This window comes from Eretmochelys imbricata, chromosome 2, assembly GCF_965152235.1.
Source record: "Eretmochelys imbricata isolate rEreImb1 chromosome 2, rEreImb1.hap1, whole genome shotgun sequence".
In the NCBI taxonomy this organism is placed as follows: domain Eukaryota; kingdom Metazoa; phylum Chordata; order Testudines; family Cheloniidae; genus Eretmochelys; species Eretmochelys imbricata.
The window spans coordinates 230,943,174-230,964,671 of NC_135573.1; positions in this window are offsets into that span (position 1 = coordinate 230,943,174).

Here is a 21,498-nt window from a genome sequence, read left to right on the forward strand (position 1 = left end):
CTAATGTCATTATCGACCATCAGTGAGTTTATCAATACACAGTAAAACTAGATGGCCAAGCGGTTGTGTACCTGGTTCCATGTAGCTTCTCAAGTGGCTCAAGGGTGAGACAGGAATTGATATAGATATAGGTAGTATTGATATAGATACTATCTAAACAATGCCAGTCTTTCAAAATTATTATCCTGAACTTTCCTCCAGTTCAGGCAAACCACAATTATATGCATATCACAAGGGGTTCGGCTCGGGGAGCGGTTATTGGACTCAAAATGGCCCTTCCATCTACATTCATTTTGAAACCCTGTGTTTATGAAATGTCATGAGAAAATAGTCCATTTACTTACCTTCCTTGTGATTAGCTAAGCCAGGGTTTAAGGGCTGGAGTTGCAGTCACCACAAAATAAGTACATCGGCTGCAGCTTTCAAAGTGTGGAACCAGTAATGCTTTCCTAATCACCACAGATATGGCCAGTGTGCAGCCTCCACAGCATATTTGGCCCATTCCTGGGTCTCAGTTCCCAGTGAAGTCACAACCCACACAATATTCTCTGTGCAAGTCAAGCTTTTGGCAACAGGCTCATGAAAGAAGGCTCAGGTCCAAACCATAAGAGACATGTCAGCAAACAGTTTAACTTCCTTTTTGCCATGTGGGTGACCAGAGCAATAGGAAGGCTGTTTTTTATTGAAACCTCATGGAAGGAGAGTTCCCAACATTTGTTTCTTGGGGGGGGGAAATAATTAAATAAATAAGTAATGCTATTGTGGTCTTGATAGGAGTCAAATGCTCAGTTAATATAATTATACCCAGACATAGGTACATTTGTGTAGTAGCTCAATAAGAAAAATGCCAAATTTGAAAACTGCTTATCCTCTTTCACCTCCCACCCTATCAGGAAGGAAGAAATAGTTAAGATCTGTGTTCAGAGCAAAATATTCACAGTTTCCTTTTCTATACTTTAGGTTTCAAAGATACAGCTTTCCGGCTAAGCTATTCCTCAGAGCCAAGATTTTAGAACATATTTAGTAAAATTTTAAAAATGGTTGAAAACATACAGAAGCTATCCTTATCTGAGAGAATAGAGATGCAGTTTTACAGTTTCTTCCATCAGCAGGGAGGCGGACTGGATGCACTAACATATTTTTTTCCATTTTTAACTTCTATGAAGGTGAAAAATGTATAAGTTAGGGGCTACATTTTCAAAACTCTTCATGAACTGACGTTCCTCAGATTTTGGGCAGTCAGCTTGAGACAAGTTAAGTAGGAGCAGCAGTTGTTCAGCGACTGAAAATCAAGCCCTAAATGCATTGATTTGGCCATCCAAAAACTGAGGCACCAAAATTTGACCTACACCTTTCAGTCCGTCCGTCCCCCCCACCCCCCAATTTCTAGTTCCAGTCACTATATGACATCAAAACAGTCTATTGGAATAGTTGTTATCTCTTGGATTTATATGTTTTAGGCCACATACTGATCCTACTGAGGTCTTCTATTTTGGATTTACAGTTTTATTCCATAGTTTGATGCAGTGTTTCTATATTGCTAATCAAGTGCATACTTTATAAGCTGAAACCCTTATTGTTGTTTGTCACCCCACTTAACGTTGTATACCTTTAGGTATTATTGGACAACAATTTTGCATAGCCTGGTGAGTTAACTGTATAATTCAGGTAGAAAGATAATTCCAGTAATAGGCTTACACTAGAAGTGACAGACTGAAGTAGCAGTTGTTATGGTGTTAACTTGTGATCAAACTGTATGATGTATGTAAATTATTGTAGTGTCATAAAAATTATGGGCCAAATCTTCACCTGGTGTAAATAAGCATAGCTCCATCTGCAAACCTAGCTTAACAAAAAAGCAGGTGAATGTTGTGATGAATAACACGTAGAAAAATACCAGTTCAACTTTTACTTCACAAAACAGGTCACTGGCTAAATAAACTGTGCTGTTCACTCCTTGTTCATTAAAAGCCTGCTAAGACAAGTCCAGAGCAAAAAGCCAGCACACCAAAGTCCAGAACATAAGTGAGGCAGAATATTGTGTAAATCTGCTACCAAAGATCTTCATGTTGATATAGAACCTTGAATTTAGCTGACTTAGCAGTGGAACGGTTGAAGGTTTATTTGTTTTGGGGGTTTTTTTAATGGAATATTGGATTTCTCTTTGCACTTTTGGCCTTGTAGTTTATTGGCTGAACAAGGCACACAGATGCCTATCCTTGGAAGACCAAGGATAGGGTTGGCCTGTTACTCAGTGAGGGGGGGGGAAACAATAACAGAAAATCTGGAAATGGCAAAAGTCCTAAATGACTTTTTTGTTTCAGTTTACACCAAAAAGTTTAGTAGCAATTGGACATCTAACTTAACGAATGCCAGTGAAAATGAGGTAGGATCAGAGGCTAAAATAGGGAAAGAACAAGTTAAAAATTCTTAGACAAATTAGATGTTTTCAAGTCACCAGGGCCTGATGAAATACATCCTAGAATACTCAAGGAGCTGACTGAGGAGATATCTGAGCCATTAGTGATTATCTTTGAAAAGTCATGGAAAACGGGTGAGATTTCAGAGGACAGGAAAAGGGCAAAAGGGGGATTACAGACCAATCATTTTAACTTCAGTACCTGGAAAGATAATGGAGCAAATAATTAAGCAATCAATTTGCAGATACCTAGAAGATAATAAGGTGATAAGTAACATTCAGCATGGATTTGTCAAAAACAAATCATGTTAAACCAACCAAGCTTTCTTTGCCAGTGTAACAAGGCTTGTGGATGGGGGGAAGTGGTAGCTATGGTATTTCTTGACTTTAGTAAGGCTTTTGATACTGTCTCACATGACTTTCTCATAAACAAACTAGGGAAATACAACCTAGATGGAGCCATTATAAGGTGGGTGCATAACTGCTTAGAAAACCATTCCGAGAGAATTCATAGGCTGGAGAGCATATCAAGTGGGGTCCTGCAGGGATAGGTTCTGGGTCCGGTTCTGATCAATATCTTCATCAATGATTTAGATAATGGAATAGAGTGTATACTTATAAAGTTTGTATAGGATACCAAGCTGGGAGAGGTTGCAAGTGTTTTGGAGGGTAGGATTAAAATTCAGAATGATCTGAACAAACTGGAGATATGGTCTGAAGTAAATAGGATGAAATTCAGAAAGGAAAATGCAAAGTACTCCACTTGGGAAGGAACAATCAGTTACACACGTACAAAATGGGAAATGACTGCCTAGGAAGGAGTACTGTGGAAAGGGATCTGGCGTTCATAGTGGATCACAAGCTAAATACGAGTCAAGAGTGTAACACTGTTGCAAAAAAAAGCAACATCGTTCTGGGATATATTAAAAGGAGTGTTGTAAGCACAACACAAGGAGTAATTCTTCTGCTCTACGCCATGTTGATTAGGCCTCAACTGGAGTATTGTGTCCAAGTCTGGATGCCACATTTCAGGATAGATGTGAACAAATTGGAGGAAGTCCAGAGAAGAGCAATAAAATTATTAAGGATCTAGAAAACATGATATATGAGGGAAGATTGAAAAAAATTGGTTTGTTTAGTACAGAGAAGAGAAGACTGAGAGGGGACATGATAACAGTTTTCAAGTACATAGAAGGTTGTTGCAAGGAGGAGGGAGAAAAATTGTTCCCCTTAACATCTCAGGATAGAACAAGAAGCAATGGGCTTAAACTGCAGCAAGGGTAGTTTAGGTTGGATGTTAGGAAAAACTTCCTAACTCTCAGGGTGGTTAAACACTGGATTAAATTGCTTAGGGAGGTTGTGAAATCTCCATCATTGGAGCTCTTTAAGAGCAGGATAAGACAAACACCTGTCAGGAATCGTCTAAATAATACTTAGTCCTGCAGAGGACTGGACTAGAAGACAGAGGACTGGACTAGAAGACCTCTCAAGGTCCCTTCTCCTATGATTCTAAAGCTTAAATCCCCAAGTGATCAAAAATAAGCGCTTGTCTTCATTACCAGGGAGATTGACGCTGTACTCTGGTCGACTCCAGTATTCCAGATTCCCGAAAAGAGTAAGGGAAGTCAATGGGAGAGCATCTCCTGTCGACAGAGTGCAGTGAAGACACCGGGGTAAGTTGACGTAAGATACATCAACTCCAGCTACATTATTCACATAGCTGGAGTAGCATAATTTAGGTCAATTTACCTCGGTAGTGAAGAAAAGCCAGAAGGAAGACAGTCCCTTGAATAATGAAACCATCACATCATATTATTTGAATGGCTACGTTTCTTAAAAGCAGGATTTGACCTTGTATTTTTTCCTTCTCCATCTTGTGGTCTGCCATAAATTCTGACCTTATATGTGTGGGGTCACCAGTTGATTTATAGCTGTCATTTCAGTAATACTGACTGTTTCAAGCCTAATCTCATTCTAATAATTCCTCTGAAATGGTCTCTGTTTGAATTGTAGTCCTCCTATAATTTTCATAACTTTTAATATAACTGACTTATTTCCACTCTGATGAAATTGAATATAAAGGTGTAATCTCAGTTGCTCAGCAGTACAGTTTGCTCTTACTAATAAATGGATCAGCTCCAGCATGAAATGTCTTTGTTCTAATCCAGTGTTTGCCAAATGTCTTCTTATAAGGGATTGGTGAACTGGTTCAAATAAAATAGTGATCAGATCAATCACCCCAAATTTAGACCTAGTTGAATTAGATTTTGAAACAATTGATTTAACTTTTTTTGGTTTTGTTTGTAATTTTTTGCTTTCTTTTTTCATTTCCGGTTGTTAATAGGATCTTATATAGAAATTCCACAATTTACTATTTACAGGTATCTTGTTATTTTTCTTTTTTTCTGAGCGCGTATAGTTGAATTCACATAAGTTAAATGCATATATGATGCGACTCACGTGTATAAGCGCTAATGCCATGAAAAGCAAATGGAGATTCTTCTAAACTTCAGTGGTAGAGGCCTGTGTTTCTAGCGCAAAAGATTGTGAGTTGATGCGTGTGTGCTGTTACTTGAACTGCAAGAATTGTATATGATCATGGAATATTATGGTATCAAACGTTGGGATATGTATGCTGTATGGCCCTCCAAATCTTCACTAGTTCATAATAATGATGGTTGTTTTCACTTACTAAAAATGGGATAAGTAGTGGGAAAATGTGCAAAGCCAATTATGATTAGAATAGGTTTCCAACTGCATTTAACTGTAGGTTTAACCAATATATGATTAGAGTAGGTTTCCAACTGCATTTCTCAAGATAACAAGTAGATGAATATATAATGTTAGGGCTTGAATGAAACTTTAGGCTCAGCCTGTTTATGAGTCAGACCTGAGTTACAATTCTTTTCCAGACCCCTCTTTGCTTCCAAAAGGAAGTAATTCACTGCCCTATAATTCAGCTATTTAATCCCTTCATCAAGTGAGTAAAGTGCAGTTTATGTCCCAACCTCATTCTGGCTCAGCTCAGCTCGGAGGAGAAAAGATTCTGAGTCCGAGGGGTGTGTAGTGGACGATTCAGAGCTGAGGGACATGGTTCTGAGCAGTAGAGAGGCTAGGTAGGAAAAGGTGGATTCTCCTCCTGAGGACAGGGAGGAATGTGGTATGTTTCTGACCTGGTGAGGGGTTTGAGGAAGCTAAGAAGGTTTAGGAAGTTCTTAGCTGGGAGGGGGGATGGGAAGGTGGGAGAGTCAGTTAGAGGGTGTAGGAAAAGTGGTGTGTTAAGGTAAGACAGAGATTGAAGGGGGAGAATGTGAGATCAGGCGAGAACAGTAAAGGGATGACCGAGAAAGAAACTATTTTCTCCCACCCTGCCTTTTACAGAAAAGTGTCCCAGTTCTTTGATCTGAAAAGTGTGAGAGGGAAGCAGGCATTCCTTTTAATTCCCTCATCTACTGCCAAGCTCCTTCATCCATTGCCAACATAGTTCTCTGTGATCCCCTTGACCTCAGCTTTTTCACTTTGAAAATATGATCAGCTTGCAGGATAGAGGGGCAGGTTGCAGATATTCACCTCCAATCCCACTACTTATTTGGGTACCAGCTGCCAATGCCATAGAGTACACAAGCAGCTGTTTTTTTTATTTGTCATTTACAAACGGGCCTGTGGATTAGCATTTCCTCTGGAGCATGTGAGAATGTACTGCTCTGGCACAGACCAGCTCTGTGAGATTTACAATAAATAGCTATGGTGAACCATTCCATAGTCTACTCTGGCACATGACTTCCTGTCCTACGGTTAACCTCCGCTGCCATTAAAGGTATTCATACAATATAAAGTTGCTTTAGTCTCTTTAGGAGAATAGTTGAAACTTTTGAAGTACGGTACTTAATAGCACTAAAGTTTATCCTGATTAGAGTAAGGTTTAAAAAACAAAAGCACCTAGTTTTAAAGAGTTATGAGAAACTGCAAATAAATAAACATTATCATGTGGTGACAGCTTAACAGTGCCCAGTGATCACTGCACAACAACTTCAAGAAGTACATTAATGAAAAACTGCTTGCCATTGAAAATGCACTTCTCTTTTTAAAGCTGCAGGCTAGGATTAACCCCTTTCCTTCCTACCCAACTCCACTAGGCCTCACTAGCCCAGCCCCTCAAGGACTGTCATATGAGGGAACAGAGTCCTGACCCCCCAAGAGATAAGAGTTTTTTTGGCTGCAGCCAGAGCAGCAGTGGGAGTAGGAGGGAAGGAATCAGAGAGGATTTCCCCATTTCCACCCACTCCTCCGAGCCTGAATTTAAGCCCCAGGGACTCCTGAGGAAAGACCCATGGGGTAGGAGCCTCAACCAGCTCCTGAGACATGAAGCCAGACCTCCAGAAGGCCAGAGACAGACACAGAGTTGCACCTTCATAATCCTGAGTCCCTCCCTCTGGAATCTGGAGTATCATTTCAGCTGACAAAAATGAAATAGAGAGACCCAGAAAACCCTTAAAGTAGGACTAGGTGTTACTCTCTCAATGAGCCTGAGATGGGGTTATGGGTCAGAGAAGAATTTGGCATAACAGGGGAATTTAGTATTTTTAATCTTATTTTTTAATGGTGTTGATCCACTGGCACATGTGTACTTGCAGGTAAATAGGGCCTTTCAAAACTAGAAAATAAGTTAGGGATAAGTTTATATCTATATCTTAAAAAGGAACTATAGTATTACCAACTGCAAATGTGCAAACATCATAAATCAGGCCCTGAAAAATCATGACATTGACTTTTTGCATTCTTTTTATTTAAATTCTTGCTTTTGAATCTTTAGGATGTACTTGGGTCATGTTTTAAGCTTTTTTTTCTGCAGCCATAAGGGCTAGAAACTTGCCCTTTTTTTTAAAATGAAAGCTGAGATTCTCACATATTCACATGACTCCAGGAGTTAGGGCTTTAAAAACAAACCAAATGTCATGAGTGATAGAACTGCAAGAGTTGGCAACACAGGAACTAACGTGGCATATGCCTATCATCATCCTTACCATTTTGTTTATATAATTTATCTCCCTCCTTTCTACTCAATATCTGTCTTTTTATACTCTGAATCCTGTAAGGGAGGAACCATTCTTTCTTCTAGGTGTACAGACCCTCATCCTGATTGTGGCTTTGCGGTACTGCCACAATGTAAGTAACAAAGATGCAAAAGTTGGAGAGCTGATAGATGAAACAGTGGGCTGTAAAATCTGTAGAAACCAGTGCATCTTGGAGGACAGAGGTAGCATTTATGGACAGAAAAAATTGACAATTTTATAAAAGACCTTAGTTATGCCTTAGAAAACAGGAGAAACTTGAGGTCAGTCTGGTTTCCATATGAACAGATTCACTAGAACTGGTAGGAAAAAGTCTGTCTAGTAATAAAAAAAAAAAAAAAAGAAAGGAAACATCTTTTCAGGATGCAGTGTTTGTGTCAGAAGAGAAGCTGTCATATGTTCCATCACTGCATTCTCCTATATAAGCCACTGAACTGACTAATTCAAATCATTTTTGTGAGTGCTTTCCAGGATGCTTCTCAACGTCATATGCTAATAGGATCATTATGATTTTCTTTCCTTGTCAAGAATGCAAAGTATTAGTTGCAGTATTTCTGTCTCAGCACCCTAACTCTGTGAGAAGCATTGTGAAATGGTGTATCATTTGTTTGGTTATGACTGTTTGTTGTGTGGAATAGAAGGGTGAGGCAAAGTTCCTACTTTATAGTTCTCTTTAAGTTCGTGTCATAGTGGGCATCATCCACCTCAGCTCTGCAGTGATAACTTATGTTTTATGTTTCAGATAGATGAAAAATGTCAGTGTCTTTGTATTTGGGAAAAATAGGTGAATGAAAAGACCTGACTGGTGAGATTTACACAACTTAAAAAGAAATAGGTTCTGATTCTGGGCCTCACTCAGTTGGTGCACAAAAGCCCTAAACACTGTGGATCAAGCCTCCAGAGATCCTCGGGTGATCTAGAACCCCTGTTGTGGCTCCACGCCACCCTCTCCCAACAGGTGGCTTAGGGCCATGGCCAGAGGAAGGGAACAAGAGCAGGGTTCCATGTGCCCTAAAGATCCTTGGGTGCCATTTCTAGCCCTAGGGCTCTTGCCAGGTGTTGCAGCTTCAATTTGCACCAGTGACTGGCCTATTGCAGAGTGATGCCAGGATCGGGGGAGAGCAATGGACACTTTTGGACTCCTGCTTCCTCACCTGCACCAAGTGTTCGTAGGCTGCAACTGAGGATCTAGCTTATAGAGTGGAGAAGTGTTGTGGCTATTTGAAAGGGTGCCATTTTATACTCAGGGAGTGCTGGGCACTAAGGAGGACATGCAGGATTTAGTTGCAGCAGAGTGGCATGAAGTAAACCATTCAACCCACCATTGAACTCTGGCAGACAAGCAGCTTCCAGGCCATGTAATTTGTTCAGTAAGTTTCAGGAATGTGAATGGAGGCTAACATTTCATTCTTTTTGTACTGCCAGCTTATGTGGTCATTCCCAGTGCTGAAGTTGCATGGTTTAAACCCTGGTGATGATGGAGGAGTTGTTACCCTGTTCAGAATAAAATCTGGTTTTTCCTTTTCCTTTTAAAAAAAATAGGAAGTTGCCTACCAAAGACTATTTTAAGGTTGCAGAGTAGCAGCCATGTTAGTCTGTATTCGCAAAAAGAAAAGGAGTACTTGTGGCACCTTAGAGACTAACCAATTCCAGTACTCGGGCATGAGGAAATGCCAGAGGTAACATTCCCAGTGTTGGAGGAAATAGTAGCATGGGGGTTCTGTAATTAAAGACATTCTCTTAATGCCTGTGCAAAAGAAGCCTGAATTATAGTTGCACAGGTATCCTTAATTCTGCTATATCCTAACATTTGAGGGCTTGACTATGCAACCTTCATTACATTCTTCTCATGTCAGGACTTTTTTATATAATTATTTATATAGTGTCCTAGAGTCCGCTAAATATCTTATCATTTAAGCTATATTTCTGGAAATGGGAGCGAGAATTCCCCTAATTGCGATGGGATTCATTTGTGAGTATCAAAAGAGGACAACTACAATCCATGTGGGGACGTCGTCATGATATTATTGTTTTACATGTGGAGTATACCAACCACAGCCGCTGACTTTTGTTTGTGCCAGTGGGTGCTTTTCTCCACTCCCTCCCCTCTAAGTGGCAGGTGGGGTCTCAGGGAGAAGAGGCTAGCAGGGGTGGGGCCTCAGGGTGGAGTGTAGGCGGGACCGTAGGGGGAAGAGGCCAAGCGGGGGCAGGGTCTCAGGGCAGAGTGGTAGGTGGGGCCTCGGGGAGGGGGAAGAGGCAGAGCAGGGCCTCAGGGCGGAGCATAGGCAGAGCAGGGGGCGTGGCCCACAAAAGATTAATCCGGCCCTGCAGGTGGTGAGCACCCCCTATTTTTTTTCGGTGGGTGTTTGAGCCCCAGAGCACTGATGGAGTTGATGCCTATGGTGCCAACAATTTACTGTGCTGCCTTTGCTAGGAAATGAATGCTTCAGATGGAAGGTAAACCACTGTTTCCGTATAATGTGGAAGTTCGATAGTGCAGAGCTGCTGCTTTTCATTCCTGGAAGCATACAACTGAAACATGAAAAAGAAAAGTTTTGAAAGAATTCATTTCATAATTTTGATGCACTCTGGTGCTACAGTTGTGCACCTGACTTGTAAAATGTTAAGAAGAGGCTGTGTTAGACATTGTTGTGTAATGTTGTATCCAGTGGGAGCAGATGAAGGTATGATTGTCTGGGAATAACAAAGTGATTTAGAATCTCCAATATGTACTGCAACCCACCTGGCAGGAGTAATGTCCTATGCTGGCAGGCTCAGGTTAAAACAGGCCATTTTAACTGATAAGAAGACCAGACCAAGATTTTTTTTAAAAAGGGAAAATAAATTTTATCACAGATTTTTTTTTTAACAAAGATGTGTGGCATAATACATACAATGAAACATAGTCATTGCTCAAGCCTTTTAAATGACTGACTTTAATTTATCAGGGCTTTGCAGATTCATTCATTTGAAAGATATTCAGAGGGTAAACAACTATTGAAAGCAGACTGGCTTTGACTGGGATAAATGTCCCTTTCCTATCACTATAGAACTGATAGTTCAGTCATGTCTAAATAATGCAGTGCCACAGACTCTCTCTGATTATTGCACAGTAATAAGACCAGTGTTTATTGCGGAACCCAGTTTATTCATGTCAACAAACTCCAGCTTGTAAAATAAGATGCTTTCAATTCAGCTGCAGAACCACAACAGCTTAAAATGAAAGGAAAAAAAGAGACAAAAGTCCAAAAAAGGTTATAGCATCCCAATGTGGAAATGCTCAAACAGACATGAAAATATAACCAAGAGACAAGTAACACTAGAATTACAGATAAGAAAAAACACAGAGAGTAAATCATAATGAAATTAACATGACAATAGATTTGTTTGTTTTAAATCAAGAAAGAATGCAACAAGAGACCATGGAGGGATAAAGGGGAATATGAATAAACAGACATAAAAACAAATAAGAGCAAAACAGTAAAAGGAAGATGATCATGGTAAAATCTAGCCAGTGTAAATATATTTAGGTATTTTATTGGATTTTTTATTGATCTCTAATCCCCATCTGTTCTAGCAAAAAAATGATCATTAAGCAAAAGCTTTCTTCTCTGAAGCCACCAGATTTGTCTTAAAGCTACAGTGTTTGTACCTTCTGCATTCAGGTGCAGCTTTGCAACCCATTGTTTCCTCTACAAATTCTCTCTCTTATTTTAACTGTATGTGAATTTGGTGGCACTTGTCACAGAGAAGGACGTTTTTACTATGATTGACTAAGTACATACAATGGTCAGACACTGGGCAGGCTCCTAGCCGTAATTTGATCAATGCAGAGATTCTGTTGTCATCTATTAGTCCTTTTTCAGATTCCACACTCAATACCCTACAAAAATTATAACTAGGAAATGAGAAAAGAGAGAAGGGGGAACATAAAGAGAGGGAAAGCCTTGCAAAAGGGATGGGGGGAGTGCAAACTGAGAAAAGGGAGTCAAACCCTTTTTACACAATTGTAGCATGGAGACCTATTATACTAGTACAGTCTTTTAACTCTACCCTAGCTACATTGTCCAACAATGCCAGAAGGACAGGAAACATTGGATGTAGTTTTAATTAGGCTGCAGCTTTATTCTTAAATATCTGGGAGTATCTGACAGGTAAAATAGTGCAGGTAATTCCATATACATTTCTAGAGATGTGGGGGCTGCTGTCAGACCTTCCCTTTTCCATCCTGGTTCCACCCAGCCCACTGCTGGGACCCTGCCACTCCCACTTGTAAGAAAGCTAATGTGGGCTGTATAGAAGGGGTGGTTGACTACGTCCCATACCAGTCACAGGAGCCCTAAACCCCCTTTTTCTGCTCCTTTAAAGGATGTCTTCTTTAAATCCTTTACCAATCAGTTGTATCAAAGTGATTTTTTATTGATCTCTAATCCCCATCTGTTCTGTTTTATATTTATATGTATCCATTCGTATGGAATTAACTGAACTGGACATCCACCACAAGCTTCCATAATGAGTTGCGACATGATAGCCTAACCCCGATTTTCTTACCCCATCAGATCCCTAACTTGCTGTGTGATAGTGAACCCCTCCCACACACCACACCCTGCCTCAGCCATTCTGGCAGTGAGGGAAAATTCCTTCCCAGCCCCCTGAGGAAAGGAGTGACTAGTGTAATGGCCATCGCATATAATGAAGAAACCTGATATTTTAACTACTTCCATGGCTGGGAGGGTGGGTGCTGCTAGCCCGGTGCCGATTAAAGAGGGCTTTCCCTGAACTGCCCTGAGAATAAATATGTCCCTTTTCCCTTCTTGTCAGTTGGCGGGAAAGGAGGCAGCATCTCCCGCATGCCAATCCGGTCTGCCTGTACTGCTTCCTGCCTCTTTAGCTGGAACAGTAATTCTTTCAGGGAGGGGCACCTTAAAGAGGCACCATGCCCCTTGCTACCAGCCTGCTGGACAGCCCCATCCCTCCAGTTAAAGGGAGCAATTCACCTTCTTCATCCAGCTGGACAAAGGGCCCCACTGCTTAATTCACAACATTCCTGCTATTACTCTAGAGTTTCTCTTAAGCAAGGATTAATTTATTGTCCTGCGTTGTGGCATGGTACTTTTGTAAAAAGCAAAAACTGTGGGCTAGGATGAAGCCATTGGATATTGGTATTCCCTTGTGACTTGAGCCAGACTTGAACTCTGATCTCTAGTGGCTAATGGCCAGTGTGTTTAACCCATGACACCACTTTCAGCCTCTCAGTTTCTTTTCAGTGGTGTTGCATTTTAATGTCAACACCAGTTTAGATGAAACGACAAGCCTTATTTGGTGGTTTGACCTCTAAATGTGATAGTGTCGAAATGTTCTTTTCACCAAGAAATATTGCATCAAAAACAATCACTTTACATTAAAAAAAATAAACCAAATATTTCTTCTGGAAAATAGATTTTGTAAGTTTTATTTTGTTTAATGGTTTAGCTGGTGAGGCAGTCATTTTCCTGTTTACTGAACCTAGCATAAACCTTTCTTTTCTTCAGAACCAGGAGTTATTTTCTGTAGTGTCTCATTATTGGCTTTTAGCCAGCAGTGTTATTTTATATGACAGTGAAAAATCTCTAACACTAGACACAAAAGAACCATTATTTAAGAAGGTGAGAAAAGATAGCATTAAAATGATTGTACATGTTTGAAATGATAGATTTCAAGTCTGATCGTCTCCTATGGGAATTGTTCCATTTCATTTCTGTAGTCCTCACTGGGCCAAATTCTGCCATAATATACAGTGTGTGCAACATATTTTAACTTGGATTTAAGGATTACATAAACTAGCAGCTGTTTCTTTGAAGAGCTAAGGAAATGTAACTTTCTCCTACATCCACATCACTCTGGTTGTGTGATACTCCATGGAGATTGCTGTGCATATCATAATGTACAAATCCACTAAGGCAAATGATTAAACAAGCAATTTGCACATATGTATATTCCTTTAGGAAGGTATAAGATATAAAGAAAAATATTCATTCTGGGGGCATCCTGCTGGTTTAAATCAGGCGTAATTCCAATAAAGTAAATGGAGTTACTCCAGTTTAAAAGCAGTGTAACTGATCACATTCAGATCCACTGTGTTCTAGCTGAAGATAGGCAGCTAATATTTATGCAACTCTACGTTTAAAATTAGAGCTGAGCGGAGGAAGGTAAATCCAGTTCACGGAGGGTTTGGTTCTGATTAGGAATGAAACTTTGAAACCTTCCATGAACGGGAATGAAGCCTCAGCTCCAGGCAGTTTTCCGTGGCGGCTGCCTTGGAGCCACAGAAATGAGTAGCCTGAGCTGCCAAGGAGCTGTAATCTCAGGAGCCGGGAATCCCAGTGCCTCCAGGGTTCCTGGCTTCCCATCACCCTGCCAGGTGAGCTGGCAAGAGTCTGGGAACCTGGATGCCTGGACTGCCAATTTATGTTTAATATTGGTCTAGACTATGCCCAATTATCCCCTGGATGCCCGGGGAAAACAGGGGTGGGAGTGCAAGGAACCCTCTATCGCTACACTGCAACTGGACATAACTAAAGTCTCTGCGTTTCCCAGAGAACAAAACTGTTTCTTTCATTTACACCTTGGCCCCACCACTAGCCGTTGCCCAGGCCGGAGTATGTTGAATGGCATGAATGGCTATAGCACCCATCCTGCACACAGTAGGCACTACATTATAATCACCATATACCCATATTACAAATGTAGCAATAGTGAATTTGTGATCAGGAAGCAGTCGCAAGATTAGTGCAGTGTGAAGTTTAGGAGGCAGGCGTATCCCAAGCGTATACAACAACCAAAGTAAAAAATCATTGTCAGTCCAAAAATGTCAATAAAAAAATTTTAAAATTTAAATCTTAGTTTTAAAAATAAGATCATCTTGCAATGTCAATGCTCATCCTCATCCATGTCTTGTCCCCTTTCCCTAATTCTGATCACATGCGAAGGAAACAATTGTTTGACTACGTTAGCTTGCTCTAGGGCCATTTTGAATTTATACATGACATGGCTCATCATGCTTTCTCTGTGATTAATGGAAGTGAAATTAGGAGATGCCAAGAGGGCTCACAGTGGGAGGAAAAAGTGTAGTTTGGCCCAGCGGCTAACTGAAAGTTTTGTGGCTTGGGAGTGAAGAAGAGGGGAGAGGGTGCGGCTTGATGCTGATTTAAGGGCAGGGATGGTTAACTCTGTACTTGCCATTAGTTAACTGAGGACTGTATGTCAGAAGCAGATTGAGTTGCTTCTTGTATCAGACATAAGTTGAAATTTGATTTCCTATGGTGTGCTGGTGGTATTTTTACATTTTTATATGCATATTGTGTCCACAATCCCATCTATTTTCTCTGTCTATTCTGTAAGGGAAGGGCTTGATGAAAGTCTGAGTCTGCGGGGCAGGAGGGTGGGAAGGTTTGTGCGAGTTCTGCAGGATACTGAGTTTTGTTTAATGTTATTAGGTTAGCTACCAATTATTATATTGGGTTCCCATAACTTGTGTTGGGGTGCCTAGGGCTTTGGCTAGGCACTCCTTTATATATATTTGTATAGACTGAAATAAACAAACACACGGGATTATTCTGTCTGCATTTCCATTATCACAAAAAGTTCCTGGCAGTGATTAGTAATTTGGCTTATCATAGGAAGTTTTCTGATATTTAATCTGCCTTTTAAATTACTTTATTGAAATTTTATCTGGCATTTAAGAGGTTCACTTTCACGTGAGGAGGGTAAATTTAATACTTTTAGCTGAAGCATTTATTTGTGATTAGAAGTAGTTTTTCCATTTATCAAATCCCACTCTAAACAGGAGAGCCCTTGAATGAGGTATTGCCAATAAAATGGGTTGACAAAGGATTGCAGGATTCTAAAAGAGAACTGCAGAACACTGTTTGACATCCATGCAGCTTCCTCATTATGGAATGTTAGTAACTATTGCTGTAGGGAAAACAGCAGCTTTCAGCATTCAGTTATTCAAATACATCAAGCCCTTCATTGAAAATACAGCTCACTGTGTGTTTTTCCTTCTCAGCTAATGAGGAGCTCTTATCACCTCTACATTTGAAGGTCAGGGGCCTGATTCTCCACTGCCTTGCACTGGTGGTGTCATTTACACCTGTGCAAAGGTGGTGTATAATGCTATTACATCAGAGAGGTAGCATTTTACATCCACTTTGCACAAGTGCAAATGACTGCACAAGTAGAGAATCAGATCCAAGGTGGAGATATTTAAATCAAATTGAAGGCATTGGAAATAAGCATTTGCATTAGTTCTAATTGCTCTGAGTTTTACATGTACGGTCCTTAATGTAATGTGAAGTTCTGTAACCTGAGATGCAGCACTGTGTCATCCAGACATGTTCCTGGTAAATTAGACCTGCCCTGTATGAACATCGAGAAGGAAAAAATCTTGTCTGTTCCTTATTTCCTGAGTTAAACGAGCCATGACCACAGTCCCAGGGTGCAGAAACATAGGCAGTGCTATAGTTCATTCCACAGCATTACCAGTATAGGTATTAGGGAGTAATGAGTTGGAAATCCTAGGGACAAAGTTGGAAGAGTTAAAACCGTCCCACTCCAGGATGACTCTCCCATCTGAACTTGCTAATAGCAGAAGACATTTTATCAGGCAGGATAGATTAGGATTGTGTACTAGGATGGAAGGATTCTAAATGCTGGTTTATCTGTTTCTGTCTCTTCCTCTTCCTGTTTTCACTATGAGGATGCCCCTTGCCTGGATGGATAGGAATAGTTATCTCCCTAGTTCAGGTAGGAGTTGGATGGCTTTTAGAAACCTAGCACTTCTTTGAAATATGCTACTGCTAATTAGTCAGCAAGCAATTAGTCCAAGCAAATTAATTGTATGCTCTTAATGTGGAACTTCTGGCTCAAGGGATTTATTCAGTGACTTCTACAATCGCCTGTCTTCAAAATAAAATGAATAGCTCCAGGGTAGGAGAGGCTTTTTTAAGGAATGCCTTCAAAACTCCTGCCACCCCTGCAGGAGTGGAGGTGGAGACTTAACACATTGCCCAGAGAGCATATTTGACCTCTGTCCTGGAGGGTGTCTCCTTCACATCATAATTTGTGTATCCCCAGTTACCGAAATCTTAAGAGGAAAGCAATAGTGACTTTGAAGGAAGGAACTCATCTGCCTTTCAACTGAAAGTAATGTGCTGTGAGTACGGTGTAACCACAGCAGTGAGAAGGGTAATTAGGAGTGTTCTCCTTCATTAACTTGACTTCAAGTGACCTGACTCTTGGCTTTATACCACAAGCTGCACAGACCTACCTGGTGCTGTTAGAGCAATTAAAGTTCACTTCAAGACAGTAAGATACCAAGATTACATATATCTATATAATGAAGGCTAAGAAATCTTCCTTCATTTCCTTATATATCTGCCTGATATTATGATTACTGTTATTTATTATTTGTATTATTCCAATAATGCCCAAAGGCCACAGTCCGGATTGGGCCTTATTTTGTAATTTGCCTTACAAACACACATGGAAACATATTCCCTGCCCTGATAGAGTCTAGTCTAATTTAATGACAGGTTTCAGAGTAACAGCCGTGTTAGTCTGTATTCGCAAAAAGAAAAGGAGTACTTGTGGCACCTTAGAGACTAACCAATAATTTATGCTCAAATAAATTGGTTAGTCTCTAAGGTGCCACAAGTACTCTTTTTCTTTTAGTCTAATTTAGAGTTTACAGTCTAATTTGCTGTTGAATCAAAAGCTTGCCTTGCACATCTTTTGTGGAGATTTTTTTTTTACTTACAAAACAGGACGAAGAGAGACCATGAGGTTGATTTTTCTGCTGCCTTCCACCTTTGCTAGTCATATATACCTGTACAGAGGGCAAAGTGAGTGTAAATCACCACCAGATCAGAATGATGACATTTTACATTCATTTTGCAAAGATGTAAGTGATTATGCAAGGCACAAGGCAATGGAGGATCAAGTCCATAGAGATGTACACATAAATCCCTCTCTCCTTTCAGTTGTAGGGGTTTGGTTGGTTCTGTTTAGTTCATTTTCCTGTGTTGTTTTTTTTAGTACTGAGTTTCTGTGTGAAGGCTTGGTCAAAGAAATAGGGTTTTGCCTTTGGTTCTGCTGATGGTTTTAGGATCACCTTGGTCTCTTCCAGGAGTGAGCTCCAGGTTTATGAATTAGTTTCAGATAAAGTTCGGTCTCCTGCATGCATGGGTTTCACTCTTAGGGTCAACAGTTCTGTGTTCCACTGAACACTGCTGTTGTGCTAATCATGCAGTGTAAAGCTGTAAACTGGGAATGTCTGGGAGAATAGAAGTCCTTGTGTTTGAGCTGAAATTCACTGGGGAGCCAGTGAAACACCTTGGAGTCATGCTCTCTACAGCCTATGTTGTTGAGCAGTCAAGCTGTTGTATTCTTGATCAATTTTAACTTTTACAAGATCAGCAATTTCATACCTAGGAATAGAGAATCACAGTAACCAAACCAAGAGCCATGAATGCCTCGATCATTGTGCCAAAATATGAATCTGTCAGGAAGGGGTGCAGTCTTCTTGCCACCATATAAAAAGGGTAATTTTTGTGGCAATGGCTATTCGGGTATTACAAAACAGTGAGAAATTCAGCTGTACACTAAGGTTGAAGTTTGCCTTAACAATCTGAGGGCAATGTTATAGAGCTGACAAATTTCCCTCTCCCCACCAGTGCCACCTCAGCCAGATCTCAGGCAGACACTGGATATTGAGAGATTTCTTTGCAACTGATATGAAAGTGATGTAATGCAGGATGTCATCTGTGGATTGCTGACAAACAGTAGTGTCATTTTTCTGAATCTCAGTCATCCAAAGCTCCTTGTTATCCTAAATAAGGTCATGCCCATTTGATTTATTGATTTTGAAAATTCTCTCAGTTATCTCAGCATTCCCAATGTCCCCCACTCGATTGGGATAACTGAGATTTCACTGTATGGCTTGTACAGAAATATTGTTTGCAATTGTTTTTAATTCATGGACTGGCTATGTTTAACATCGTTCTTTAATCATTAAGGACCAGATTCCGCCATTCAAATTGGAGAGTACATTCTCCACAAATGGTCTCACTGAAGTCAGTGAGCGCATATGTGGTATAAGGTGCTATTCAACATGAGTAGAAGGATCAGAATCTGGCCCTACATGAATGTAGGCAAACTTTTGTAAAGACATTTTGTACACCTTCCTCCCCTCCATCCAGAAAAGAGTTTGGATTCAGAAAAAGCTACATCCACATATGCTGGGTTGGGTTTTGACTGGGGGGGGGAGCCCATCCCATCCCATTTTATTTCCAGGTTTAGTGAAATCTGCAGGCATCTCAGCAGGAGGGAGAAAATAACATTTGCAACTTCTTGTTTGGGAAATGCCAATTTGTAATTAATGAAGGGCCAAACCTCAGAAGGATTTGGGTGAATCTCCAGATTACAAACAGGGCTTGTATGATGGATTTACATTCTATTCTAGTGGCTGATACTACACTAAGTTTTCCCTACCAACAGATAAAAGGGAAAAAGTAAATTAAGTAGTGAAGCCAAGGCTGGAAGTCTTGACTAGTAGGTGAACTCTCTTTCTATTCTTCTCTTGTTTCACAAAATGTCTTACCTCTAGCCACAAGGAAGGCAAGGCCATTCCTACAGAACAGGGTACTGTATACCAGAAAGTAATGACTCTGAAGAGGATTTAGGAGTTATAGTGGACAAGCATCTCAACATGCTGTGACAGAAAGGGCTAATGTGATCCTTGGATGTGTAAACAGGAGACTAGAGAGGCAAATGTCCCTCTGTATGTGGCATTGGTGAGACCAATACTGCCCTACTGTATCCAATACTTCTGTCCACATTTTTAAAAGAATGTTGAAAAATATGAGGGGGTGCACAAGAGAACACCAAAAAAAAAAAAAAGATGCAAGGCTGGAGAAAATACGGTACGTTGAAAGATGCAAAGAGCTCAAACTGTTTAGTTTATCAGAAAGAAGACTGAGCGATGACTTGATTGCAGTGTATAAGTACTTTTATGGGGAGAAAACACTGAGTACCAAAAAAGGCTCTTTAATCTAGTAAAACAGCATAACAAGAACCAGTGACTGGAAGCTGAAACCAGACAAATTCAAATTAGAAATAAGGCACAGTTTTTAACAGCGAGGGTGATTGATGCTTGAAACAAACTACAAAGTAGTGAACTCTCCATCTCTTGATTTTTTCAGATCAAGACTGGATATCTTTCTGGAAGATATGCTTCAGTCAAACACAAGTTGGGCTCAATACACGGTGAAATGTAATGGCCTGTGATATGTAGGAGGTCAGACTAAATGACCTAATGGTCCTTTCTGGCCTTAAACTACATGAATCTCTGAAATCTCTTTCTTCCCCCTAGCCCCTTTATATAGAAACAAAAAGAGTTGTGATCATATAATTAAAGACTGTATCATAATGCACAGGCACAAAGGGGCCAATTTAAGGTTGTACAAGCAACCTTAATTCTGGGATTTCCTACCTTTGAGTGCTTGACTTTCCAACCTTAATAATGTTCTTTTAATATTGTTTGTATATGTGTAATTCACACAATATATAGATTTACCTATCCTTATTTTAAAACTCAATGTAACAGTCTCTGTGTGGTTTATTGGCTGAAAATTAAAATATTAAAACAAAATGGTCATGGAGAGAAGGAGCCAAGCATCTGTAAAAGGCAAAAGGCCATCATAATTACCAGGATTCTAGACCATCCTAGATAGGGATTATAGACATGCTTCTGGATTTATGTAGTCATAGGTCAATGAAATCAATGCACTAAGCTGATTCTTTCTATCTCTCAATTGCATTCATATATGGTGAGATTGAGAGTGTGCTCTATGGATTCCACAATTGAACCTCTAGCCCCTTAAAGTGAAGAGATCAGCAACTTTACAGTCATTTGGAAGGGTTATAGTGGCTGGTTTATTCTGGTTAGTTAGTTTTTCAGTGGACATTTGGTTAAGGATTGTATTTTGAAAAGAAGAATAAAATAACAAATGATTAGATAGCAAGAAAGAAAAAGAAACACAGATTCTTTCTCTCCCTTCCCTGCTCCCAGGCCTTCCTCTCTACTGCGGGGGTTGGCCTCTCTACTCAGAAATGTTTCTTATTCTCACTAGACCCAAAGAAAACAGGAATAACAGGGGAATGAGTCACACTGGGCAAGTATTGGTGTAGAATAATGCTGTTTGGTGATGGACAGTGATGACAGAGCAGCTAATGTAGGGGCTGCGTATGAGCCTTCCTGGTTTGTTTTTTTGTATTTATAATTTGCCTTTTCAGTCCATAAATGTTGATCCTGCAGGTTATGCATTATGAACACAGCTATAAATGCCCAAGAGCATTTGGACTACCTGAACTGTAATTTCCAGTGCTTTCTATCATCCTTCAGCATGTTCCCTACATTCTCGGCTTAAACGCATTCCCAGGCCCTCCTTTCTCACAAATTTATTTTTTTTATCTTATTCACAGATGTGGAAAAGAATGGGAAGGAAATCGTTGCCACATCAAGGTTAATCCTCCCCCAGCTTCAGCTTCCATTTCCCTTCAAAATGGTAGGTCAGATGAAAAGACATTAACAGCACTCAAGCCATTCTTTTAGTGTTTCCCTGTGCTTATTTATCTCTTTCATTGGTCTGACTTTGCAGATATTTGGACTGGCTTGAGCATTGCATTAGCTGTCCTACTGATCAAAATCACAGTCGCTGTGTTGTGTTTCTTTTGGAAGAAAAAAGTGCCAAGAACGTAAGTGAAGCCTTTTATTGTGTGCAAAAGCAGACAAAAATGTGCCACAAAGCAACAGCTAACTCCCCAGTTTCTGTGGTTTCACCTTTTAAATCTCCTCTCAGTCTGTTTGCCTTAAATATGCAGCTATAAACATAAAACCTAGCTTTGCACCACAAGCTGACCTTAGTGGACCTCAAACTGGAAACAGTGAAATGCATCTTGATGGCTTAG